Source organism: Mandrillus leucophaeus, unplaced genomic scaffold, assembly GCF_000951045.1.
Source record: "Mandrillus leucophaeus isolate KB7577 unplaced genomic scaffold, Mleu.le_1.0 Scaffold177, whole genome shotgun sequence".
In the NCBI taxonomy this organism is placed as follows: domain Eukaryota; kingdom Metazoa; phylum Chordata; class Mammalia; order Primates; family Cercopithecidae; genus Mandrillus; species Mandrillus leucophaeus.
The window spans coordinates 2,146,863-2,157,249 of record NW_012101776.1 but is presented as its reverse complement, the minus strand read 5'-3'; the positions used below and the strand labels follow the sequence as shown (position 1 = coordinate 2,157,249).

At 39.2% G+C, this 10,387-nt stretch overlaps 1 pseudogene; it reads left to right on the top strand.

Moving 5' to 3' along the window:
- The first annotated feature begins 8,047 nt into the window (after nt 1–8,047).
- LOC105537632 lies at nt 8,048–9,663 on the top strand (annotated as a pseudogene).
- The last annotated feature ends 724 nt before the right edge of the window (nt 9,664–10,387 follow it).

The window sequence follows — 10,387 nt, the reverse complement described above, 5'->3', positions numbered from 1 at the left end:
AACCTTGATTGTACTCTTGTTCATTATTTGTCTTCTGCACTAAGCTGAAGAAATCCATCCTGAACTTGCAACTGGTTCTGAGTAACACAGAAGATTTTGCACACACCCGTGAAGACAGATGTTTGGTAAACAGCTCACGGGTGTTCTGTCAGTCTCACTGAGTTAGGTTGGTACCGGAATATAGGGCAGGCAAGGCTGTTTGCCGGTGATCTTTAGAAGGGATCATCTGATTGAATAGCACATGCTCTCCTTTGAGAATTCTCCTTGTCATTCATTCATTCATTTATTCTACAAACTTATGCATTCTCCAAATCAGAAAAAAATTATAGGCAGAGTCAGTACATGTAAATGTGGAGAAATGTGTTCCAGATATTTGGGACAGCAATGTGGATGCTTAAGGTTGAAGAGAATGTAGTATATTCCAAAAATTGTAGCTAAAGTTTCTTTAAAAAAATGACAAGAAGTTTGCAACCTGCAAAAAAGGTCATAAAATTGTTAAAAATGTAAAGCTTGAGCACATATAGATAAAAGGAATATTTAAAATAGTGTTATGTGCACATGCCATGGAGTCCATTGCCCAGCAAAATGAGAGGGATATTTTCAGACCTAACTCAGTCAATACACAACACAAATAAAATGAAATAAACAAATAGAAGTAAAACATCTTTTCAACAAAAGCCAGAGTGGCTCAGATTAGAAAGTTCTCGGAAGTCAGGTAGAGTGATGCTATAGAAGGAGGATGAAACAGAACTGGGAGCCACATGCTCACAAAACAGAGATGGGCCATTTTCCAGCAAAAAGCAACACCAGTCAAAGACATGCATTTTTCCAAAAACAAATGAGCAAACAAAATACTTTATACACCAGAGTGAATCTTTCTGAGGGAAGAAGGGTGGAATTTAAGGTGGTGGACAAGTGAAAACAAAGCAAAATAAAATAAAACCCCCGGCAAGAATTTTGATGATGAAGTGATAACATACCATGAACTTAAGAGTACAATGACCTCAATTCTGTGTACTTGGCCCAAATGTACAAAATACAAACAACAGCAAAGAGCACAAAACAAAAATCATCATTCGAAAAAGACAAGGAGAGGAATGTTTCCCTGTAGCTATACCTGGTTAGAGAATTCATCTCTTAATTAACACAGTGAGATTAAAAGCTAACACCAGAGCAATACTCTATAGTATTAAAAGTTCACTCTCTATGTGTTTGTATTAATAGTTCATTCATAAAAGGCAGAACATTATAATCTCACTATGTAGGTTTAGTCATTCTAAGTTAGTCCTTTCATTGTCTGAAGACTTGAATTAAAACTCTCCAGGAAATTATGTGAGTTTCAAAAATCGGACTTTTAATTTAAACTAAGTTAATCTGACTGAATTAAAATATTGGCACCACTTGTTATTATTTGAGACTTTGGTTATTTAACATCTTTGTTTTTAAATGTTATTATTTTAAAAATGGGATTAATAGTTCCTACATCCTTGAGTTTATGAAGCATAAATAAAATATCATACAGAAAAAAATTTAAAATAATATGTGACATACAGAAAACACTTAAAACAGATATTAACATTATTATTTACTATTAATTTATTTATTGTTATCTTTCAGAAATATTATCAAGACCAGAATGGAGTGATGAAGTAATCAGCCTTTTATGACTGAAGTCCTGAGTAGATTTATTCCTATTTGGGTGTGCTGCACATTGTCTTTAAACTGTGCTTTTCCCAAAGTAGAGTACGTGAAATATCAATCTCTGAATGTTTTCTAGGAAAAAAAAAGACTACTGAGTAAATATGTTTGGGAAGGGCTTAACCAACCAAGCAAGCCATAGCCATGCTGTGTGTGTATGAATGCATGTTTGTGTCGGTGGCAGGGTGTGGTACCTGTTAAAATCTAGCTGGATAAATATACTAAGGGAAATTCATCTTCAGAAACATGTAGTCTAGTAGGATACAATACAGGTTCTGCTTGGGTTCAAACCCTGCTTACTGGTTCAACAAGTTACTAGTTCTATAACTTTGGGGAATTACTTAACATCTCTGTGCCTCAGTTTCTTCATATGTGTTATGGGGATAATAATAGTATCATTCCTACATGGTTGTATTTGTAAGTATTAAATGAGTTAATATAGATGAAAGACTTGCAACAAAGCCTAGCATACAGATATTGCTTAACATGTGTTTTCTATTCTTACCATAATCTATGTATATCTACATAAATCTATATAAAACTCAAGGGCCTTAAAATGAAAAGTGCGCCATTTGGTGCTCAAGATAGTGAGTCCTCTGCCTTCTGATTAATCGAATGTTATCATGTAGAAAGTTCGAATTTCAGGTGGCCAGCCTATTTACGGTCAACCCCCGACCCCCCACTGGGCATTTATTATTGCTCAGAATCTCAATATGTCAAATGTTGGGCTTCAATTCTCCATATTTTTTTTATTTTCCAGAACTGGGTTTGCTTAACTCTCAGTCCCTTTCTGTAGGACCCTAGAATTGAAGGATTCTAGTCCCTTCCTCTGTACCCAGGTCAAGTTCATATGAGGTGATACCAGATGGCAGCAAAGAGAAATGAGCTGCTAGAGGCCAGGGTTGTCGTTTGAAAAAGAATTGTCATTGTACTTGGCTACTGCTCTTACTAAAAATATTGCACTCATTTAATGTGCCAGTTCAGCAGAGCTGGACTTTGTCCATTTGGGGTGTGTGCTATTAGGGCAGGTGTCTGTGAAAGAATGAAAGCGAAGAAAATTCTCTTTCAATTGTTATCACTCTTCTTCATTCTCATCCCCAGTCTTGTCAAGAATTGAGTGAAATAGGAGTCAGACGTTACTGTTTCAGTGCCTCCTCCAAACTCCAGCCATTTAAAATACTCAGTCCACATAATTAGTGAAAGGGAGCAATTCTCTGTGTCTCCAGGGACTTGAGGAACACCTGAACTGGGAGAAAGGGAACAGAAAATAAGGTTTTCCGATCTATTTCTTGCCATATAACAAATATAGCATATTCCTTTCAATCATTATACATCTCTTTTTCATTTTATAAAATCCTGATTTTATTCAAGAAGCCATGTTCCCACCCTTCTAAAACAAATCATTGGTAAAAACAAATTAAAATTGACCCATTTCTTTTTGTTAGATATTTACTTTTCTAGATGCTTTTGCACTGAAATTATTTCATAAGTCAATGACTTATGAAATAATCTACAAGAATAATTTTCTGTAATGAAATAAATGAGTGACATCCCCATAGAGCTAACCACCACCCTGCCCTTTCATGTTCTCCCTGTCGTCTCTTCTCTTGACCTGGGAAATTGTAACACCACCTTACAATCACGAAGACAGACTTCACCAACATGCTCAACATGGTACAGCAGAAAGTCAGAGAGATTCTGAATTTCTCATGAGATTGTGGGGTTGTGGAAGCAGCTCTGGATCTGCTGATCTCGAGTCTCCTAATGATATAACACTCATTGATATTACCGAACTCACAGTTAGTTAGATGGTTCGCTGTTTTCAGTATTTGAAGTTGCCTTCTCAATGAAATACTTCACAAAGTCTCGCTTGTTAAAATAGTTGAGTGCATCTCAATCAGCTACAGGTTGAAGGGAGTTGACTGATTAATACATAGGAATGAGTACCAGCTTTGTATCTAAACACAATTGATTTCAAACCCCAGGTCTGCTGCTTATAAGCTATGTACCTTCAGATAACGTATCCAACATCTCTGCATCTCATTTTTTCATGTTGAAAGTGGGGCTAGTGGTAGCTAAGAGGATTATTGGGAGGATTAAGTGGCATTGCATAGAAAATGTCTGGTACATAGAAGAAACTCAACAAATTTTATCTCACCTTTTTCTATACCTTACATCTAAATTTAGGTTCATGAGGAGACTGCAGTGGTGTCATGGGAAAACTTTCTTTGTGAAATGTTTTTAATTAAACGGGATGCAGAATCTTTTGTCTTTAAACAGTTCTAGCACAACATGTTCTGAATCAGAAGGGCAGACTGGATAAATGCTTTCGATGCTTTCAGTTTTTGGGTTATTTGTAACTCTTGCTCACTGAGGACGTTGACAGTTTCTTCTAGGTTGATGGTACTGTTCTGTGTAAATGGTCCACCAGATAATTTCCCTTAAAGATCACCTGGGAATTTTAACAATCTATGAACATAGTTGTTCATCTGCTAAATAGCACATACCCTGATTCCTGCTCTGCCAGAACTGAGAGGCTTGTACATGGTTAGCTTCTTCGTGTCTCAGAGCTAAGTGAGTCAGAGGCAGTTCTCCTCTGGGAGGTGAGCTCTGACCTGCTGTCTTAGACTGGGTTCACCAGAAGCAGTCCTTGACATGGAGATTCATGTACCAGTGATTTATTTAAAAAGAGTTCCCAAGAGAAACTGGTAAGGAATGGGGAAGGAAAGACTGGGAAGGGTGGAATTTCTAGCAAAGTACCAGCCCCAGCCCAATCCTATAGGGTGCTCTATGGCATAAATTACACATCAAAGTTTCTCCAGCCTGGAGGCAACACAGCCAAGCTTTATACTCCCACAAAGTCAGTCGTTGGCAGTGGACTGTGTATGTGGTGGGTGGGTGAGGAGGAAACTCCCGGATGCTTTGAGCTTTCCTTGCCTACAACCCAGGAGGCTAAAGTGGTCCGTAGGCAGCACTCTGAAGGAAGCTGCAGATGCAAGTCAGTAGAAGCAAAGCACACCAAAACTGATGCCTAAGTGCACAGAACGGGTAAGTGGCTTCAGAGGGAATCTGGGCAGAGCTGACAATGTTCTATAAACGTATCTCCCTGCCTCTTAGAGACAACACACTTACCGGACCATGGAATAAACAACACACTCAACTCTAAATAAAAACTTGAGTTGACCCAGGCAATCCAACCCAGGCAATTGCAAACTATGTGATACTACGAAGATTTACTGTCTAAATCTCTCTTTTTTTTTTTAGAGCTACAATTTAATAATAGAGTTGGAATATGAATGTAGGGTTACAAAAATTCATTTCACTACATTGTGTAATAAAAATATCCAAATCATAGCATTTAAAGGGATCTTGAGTAGGCAAGTTCTCTCTGGCTGGACAGATATCTACCTATCTCAGAGAAGTAAGTATCTATCTTGTTGTATCACTCTTCCAATTTGGTAGTTTTCCTGATTTTAGATATTTCCAGCAAAATAGCAATCATGATAAACAATAATAACATCCCTGCAACAACAAAAAAGATTTCTTTCCTCAAGGGTTATGCCCACTGAATTGTCACTTTTTTGAGGAAATCTTTGCTATTACCCTGATTAAATTCCCAGTATTACATGTTTTTACAATACGAAATAACACTCCCTGTAACTTATCAGAGTGGTAATTTTAAATTATTTGGTTCTCTGATTAATATTGTTTCCTGCACTAGAATGTGAGTTCCATGAATTTAGTAACCAAGGGCAAAGCCCACCAGAAGGTCATGTGTGCTTTTGCGTGCTTTGTATGTCTTTGAGTTGTTGATCACCCTTCTACTCCTACACTGTACACAGTGACTGATGCATATTAGTTGCCTTACAAATAGGTGACTATTGTAGTGTTGTAAACTTAGCATTAGCTTAGGGCTAGAGTGAGCAGTATTTTTTGATTGAGGAAAAATTTACACACAATGATAGTCATAGATGATGTGTGACATTCAATCTGAATTGTCAAATGTTTTTGCCTTGTATCCAACACCCTAGTCAAGATACTGTCAAGAACATTTCAATCACACAGAAGTGGTCCTTCATGGCCCTTATCAGTCAATCTACCCCTCAGTCAACAACTCTTCTAGTTTCTATTAGTTTTGTCTTTTCTTGAAATTCATGTAAATCAAACCATACAGTATGTACTTTTTCATGTATGGCTTTGTCTTAGTTCATTTTGTGTTGCTATAACAGAATACATGAAACTAAGTAATCTATAAAGAACAGAGATTTATTTCTTGGTATTCTAGATTCTGGGAAGTCCAAGGTCATGAGGCTTGCAAGTGCCTCATTGCGGCATCATCCTTTGAAACAAGACAGAAGGGCAAGCAAGCCGAGAATGTGAAAGAGGGGAAAGAGGCCAAACTCATCCTTTTAACAGAAACCTACTCCCAAGATAACTAACCTATTAATCCACTCATGAGGGCATGGCTCTCATGACCTAATCATCTCTTATAGGTGTCTCCTCTCAATACTGCTGCATTGAGGCTTAAGTTTCTAACACATGAACTTTGGGGGACAGTGATAAGAGAAAGAACTTAGCAGCTTCTTTCTCTTATCATTGTTTTTGAGATTATCTGTGCTGTTGGGTATATCAATAGTACATTATATTATCCTACTGATGAATATTTGGCCTGTTTCCAATTGTTGGCTAATTTAAGTAAAGCTTCTATGAATATTCTTTTACAAGTGTGTGAATAAATATATTTAGCTCACATGGGTAAATAATTAGGGGTGAAATTTCTGGGTCATAGGCTAGATATATATTTAACTATATTAAAAACTGTCAAACCATTTTATATTCTCATGAACAGCAGATGAGGGTTTGCTCTACATCCTCATTATTTGGTTTTGTAAATAATTTAAATTTTAGCTATTCAAGCAGGTGTGAAGTATTATTCACTACATTTAATTTGCATTTCCCAAATAACCAATGATGTTGAATAATTTTTCATATGTTTATTGTCTATTTGTATATTTTTATTAAAGTGCCCACTCAAGTATTTTATCCATTTTTATTTGGTTGCTTTTTTCATTTTTAAATGTAGGGACTGTTTTTGTATTCTTATTATAAGCTGAATGCCAGATGTATGTTACATGAATATATACTTCCAGTTTTGGCTTGCCTTTTGGTTTTTAAATCTACCATTTGCCATTTTTTTTTCTTTGTGTCACATCTGATTTTGTTCCCTTTTTCATTTCCTGGAGTTCTTTGTATTAATTTTTTTTTTTTAATGGGCCAGGTGTGGTGACTCATGCCTATAATCCCAGTACTTTGGGAGGCCAAGGTGAGAAGATCAAATGAGACCAGGAGATCAACTTGGGCAAGCACAATAATAGGTACTCTGTCACGATTACAGACTTGGAATTCCATCTTTTTCACCTGAAAAATCTTGGACAGCTTAACCACTCTTAGCCTCAGTTTTCTAATTTAGAAAAAAAGGATTAGTGAGACATTATTTAATATGTGTCAAGTGCCCAGGCTAGTATCTAATGGAGTTGATATTCAATGCACTATTATGATGTAGTGGGTAAGATTACGCATTCTTGAAATAGAGGATCTGGGTTCAAATTCCTGTTCTACCATTTATTTACCTTTTGATTTGGGGCAGTTACTTTATCTTTGTCTCAGTTTTGCTCAATGTGAAAAAGGGTGATAATAGAAGTTAATCTTTCAATAGCTGTTGAAAGGATTGCATGGGTAAATACAGCATTTATACTATGACAAACAGTAAGTACTCAGTGTTACATGTCATCATTTTCCCTTAACGTTAGTTTTATTATTCCTATCAATACCACCACTGCTTTTACAATAAATGCCCACAATTTTAAATAGAAACTTCATAAGTTTGCCTTCGTGGTTTTCAATAATTTTCTTTCTGTCTTACATCTAATATTCCACAAATATCTCATGTCTAGAGATAATTGGTTAGCCTTATGCTCTGCTTACACTTGATTTCTTTGCCCACGTGAGTGACACTGCCAAAAATACCCTGTTTTCCCCTACTTTTGCCCATGTTCTTACATCCACTTCTTTGTGGCAAATGATGCATCTTCTTGAGATATTTTCTTCCAGTGCTGCTTCTAAGATCTATCCCTCTTTTGGTTGTCTTTGTACTATTCTGAACTATATGCATCCCAGGTTTCAGTTGCCCCCTTAACCACACTTAACAGGTAGTGCTTTTGCCTTAGGAATGTCTGGAAGCTGAATGAGCACTCATTCCTATAAAAATTGAGTAACACAATAAACATTTTATTTTCAAATAGTCTTTAAGATACGCATGAAGAAGGACGGGGAAGGTTGGCCCACCAGGATGATCACCAAGACACACAAAGTAGACCTGGGCCTTGGGCTCCCGGAGAAGAAAAACAAGAAAAAAATGGTCAAAGAACCAGAGACTCAATACTCAATTTTAAACAATGATGATTACCTTGCTGATGTTTCTCCTATAGAAGCCACATTCCCCTCTAAGAGTGTAGTCCATGGGCAGGCACCTGAGATGCTCTAGTGAAGAAAAAGGAGAAAAAGAAGGTGTCAGCACCCTTTGCGAGAAGCACGTGGAACCTGAGACCATGCTGTGTGCCAGATGGACAGAGAAGTCACCCAGCCCCAGGAAGCAGGTGCTTGGCCACTTGGAGTTCCTCAGTGGGGAGAAGAAAAAGAAGTCACCTCAGGCCATGTCCCATGCCTCTGGGGTGAGAACCTCCCCAGATCTTAGATAGGGCGAGGAGGAAACCAGGGTTGGAAAGAAACTCAAAAAACACAAGAAGGCAAGAAAAGGGGGTTGAGGACCCCACAGCCTTCTCAGTCCAGTACCCTTGGTTCTGCGAGGCCAGGTTGCTGTGGACACTTGCTCAGTGGGGAAGGAGGGTGAGGAACAGGAAGCCTTGGGGCAGAAACAGAAGCAGAAGAGCCCCAGGGAACACAGTGGGAAGGTGGAGAAGGAAAAAAAATTCCACCAGGAGGGAGACGCCCTCCTAGGCCACTCCAAGCCCGCCAGGTCCTTGGAGAGCAGCCCCCATAAAGGAAGTAAAAAGAAACCAGTGAAAGTTGAGGCCCCTGAATACATCCCCATAGGAGATGGCCCTAAGGCCCCCGCGAAGAAAAAGATGAAGTCCAAGAAGAAGGTAACTGAGGAGCCAGCTCTGAAAAGGAAGAAAAAATAAATAAGTGGAAAGAGAGTGGGGTGGCAGGAGACCCTTAGAAGAAGGAAACAGACACGGACTTAGAAGTGGTGTTGGAAAAGAAAGGCAACATGGATGAGGTGCACATAGACCAGGGGAGGCGAAAGGACTTGCAGGAAGAGGTCGATCACGAGTCAGGCAAAACGGCAGCTTCTGAAACCAGGAAGTGGACGGGAACCAGTTTGGCCAGTGGGATACTGCTGGTTTTGAGAACAAGGAACAGAAACTAAAATTTCTCAAACTTACGGGTGGCTTCAAAAATCTGTCCCGGCTGGTGGATCACGAGGTTAGGAGTTCCAGACCACCCTGGCCAACGTGGTGAAACCATGTCTCTACTAAAAATACAAAAATTAGCTGGGCGCCTGTAAGTCCAGCTACTCGGGAGGCTGAGGTGGGAGAATCGCTTGAATCAGGAAGGCAGAGGTTGCAGTGAGCCGAGATCGCGGCCACTGCACTCCAGCCTGGGTGAAAGAGCCAGACTCTGTCTCAAAACAAACAAACAAACAAACAAACAAACATGTCCCCTTTGTTCGGCCGTCTCCCCACCCCCAGCACTATTGCAAGGCCCAACATGGCCCTCAGCAAGAAGGCAGCCGACAGCCTGCAGCAGAACCTGCAGAAGGACCACAACCAGGCCATGAGCTGAAAGTACAGCCGTGGAGCCGGCTTCATCCTCTGCATCGCCCCCAACAAGTTCTTTTATATTGACAGGAACACTTCCAAGTCAGTCATGCTGGAAAATTAAACTCTGGAGTTTTGTCCCGCCTCCTAAAAAAAAAAAAAAAAGATATGCATGAATGACACATTACTGGGTGCTCGTTATTCTGCTAAAAAGACCAGGTATTAGTTTTCAATGACTGTCATAAAAAGCTACCACAAACTTCATGACTTGAAACAACACATATTTATGACATTAAAGCTCTGTAGGTGAGAAATCTGTTATAGGTTGCATGGGACTTAAAGTGCTGACTGCAGGCTGCATTCTTTTCTGGAGGCTTGAGGGGAGAATCCATGTTCTTGCTTATTCCGACTGGCAGAATTCAGCTCCTTGTGGCTGTGGGACTGAAGTCCCTGTTTGCTTCCTGGCTGTAGTCTGAAGGCACTTCCCAGCTTCTAGGGGCTACCTGTATTTCCTTGACTCACAGCCTCCTCTCGTCATCTTCAAAGCTAGTCACAAGATCAAGTCCTTTTCACCTTGCATCTCCTTCTGTGTGATCCTTCTTCCTCTTACAGAGTGGAATCCTTGAGGTTCCATGGGACCCACCCAGATAATCCCAGTTAATCTTCTTATGTTCAGATCAGTTGATTAGTAACCTTAATTCTCCCTGCAACCCTAAATCTCTTTTTGCCATATATATACCATATTCAGTTTCTGGGGATTAAGTGGACATCTTTGGGGAAGGGTCATTTCTTTTCTTTTTCTTTCTTACCACAAACTATCAAATAATATCAAATATTCAGCTGTTGCA